We start from the raw sequence: 1,813 nt of genomic DNA on the forward strand, positions 1-1,813 counted from the left end.
ATAAAATTTTCCATAATTTTCTCAAGGCTCGGCTTTGGTGGTACAGGTTGCATAGGTTGATTTGATCTAGGGGCTTGAAAACTAGGTCTCGGAGGTGCATTATTTTGGATTGGGTTATTGTTTTTATAGGAGAAGTTTGGGTGATTCCTCCATCCAGGGTTATAGGTATTCGAATATGGGTTCCCTTTGGTGTAGTTCACTTGCTCAGAGTGGGTTTCGTTTAATAGACTGTATTCTGCAGATTGGTGTCCTTTGGCTCCACATATCTCACAATCCGACGAAACTGCGGCTACAGTATTCGGGTTTATGTACATATGCTCGACCTTGAGGGCTAATGCGTCCATTTTAGCTTGCATCATGTCTATAGAGTCTAGTTCATGCACTCCTCCTTGGGCTTCCTTCTTCTCAACTGTCGCTCGTTCGACTCCCCATGATTGATGGTTTTGAGCCATATCTTCGATGAGGGCACTAGCTTCAGGGTAAGGTTTGTTCATCAGAGCACCGCCTGCGGCAGCGTCGATGGTCATCTTTGTGTTATAATGAAGTCCATTATATAAGGTTTGAATGATTAACCAATTTTCTAAACCATGATGTGGGCATGCTCGTAACAACTCTTTATATCTCTCCCAAGCTTCGAATAGCGATTCTCCTTGGTTTTGGGTAAATCTAGTTATATGGTTTAGAAGAACGGCGTTCTTACTCGGGGGAAAGTATCTAGCAAGGAATACTTTTCTAAGGTTATCCCAAGTCGTAATGGAATTGGGTGGAAGGGAATCTAACCATGATAGGGCTTTATCTCTGAGGGAAAAAGGGAATAATCTTAAACGTATTGCCTCAGGAGAAGCTCCATTGGTTTTAAAAGTGTCTGCTAATTGAAGAAATATTTTTAAATGTTGGTTAGGGTTTTCAGTAGCGAGACTTGCGAATTGTCTCTATTGCACTAGTTGCAACAGGGATGGTTTAAGTTCAAAATTATTAGCTGGGATAGTTGGGTTTACTATACTAGAACTAAGTTCTTCATTAGATGGTTGAGCGAAATCCTTAAGAGGTCTTTGGTTTTAATCTTCGGCCATAGCTCTCTTAATTCTATGAAAGAATAAACGTGCACGAGCGTAACGTTCAGGTTCCGCCAGAGGGTATACTAAGCTTAAACTTCTGGTGCTGCGAGTTCTTCGCATTGATCGGCGGGAAATAGCCTAAGTCTAAACGATATAACAACAGGAAAATGAAATTTGATGAAATTGGTCCCCGGCAACGGCGCCAAAAACTTGATGCGTGTTTTTCGCAAGTATACGAACGCGTCAGAGTAATATAAAATATTGTCGAATCCACAGAGACCAAGTGTCAATCTATCGTTATCTATTGTTATGGTGTTTACCAAAGGCAATCAAAATAGGTGTTTTTAGAGTGTGTAGTGAAAAGTAAAGTATTGAATAAAGTTCAATTAATAAAGACAGGATCGAATGCAATTCGCGTAATTAATTAATAATCCAAGTACTTGCTAATAGAACTACTTATGGGCAATGTTTCCTACTTTGAAAAGAACTAATTTAATGGGAACTGTCGCTTTCGCGTATTCAGAACCGAGTTGTACTCCCTAATCAAACCCTCTTATTGTCACTTATAAAAAGGCGCGCATTGCGTTAGAGTAGTAAACCTATTTTTAAGAAATATAGTATCTTGACTAAGTTGAAAAGTATTATAACCTGGATTTCTTAACCAAAAGAGGTTCTTACGAACCAGACTCTAAACTTATAAACGCGTCCGAAAATAGTTTTAAAATCTCTTTTCTTCTTAATTCAAAAACTCCTAA

At 39.1% G+C, this 1,813-nt stretch overlaps 1 non-coding gene across 1 annotated transcript; it reads left to right on the plus strand.

Moving 5' to 3' along the window:
* The first annotated feature begins 582 nt into the window (after positions 1 to 582).
* On the plus strand, positions 583 to 689 carry LOC127078080 (small nucleolar RNA R71). The gene has a single exon (XR_007787825.1). It is a non-coding gene; the product is annotated as a small nucleolar RNA R71 (small nucleolar RNA).
* Positions 690 to 1,813: the final 1,124 nt, after the last annotated feature.

This window comes from Lathyrus oleraceus, chromosome 4 (genome assembly GCF_024323335.1).
Source record: "Lathyrus oleraceus cultivar Zhongwan6 chromosome 4, CAAS_Psat_ZW6_1.0, whole genome shotgun sequence".
Lineage (NCBI taxonomy): Eukaryota > Viridiplantae > Streptophyta > Magnoliopsida > Fabales > Fabaceae > Lathyrus > Lathyrus oleraceus.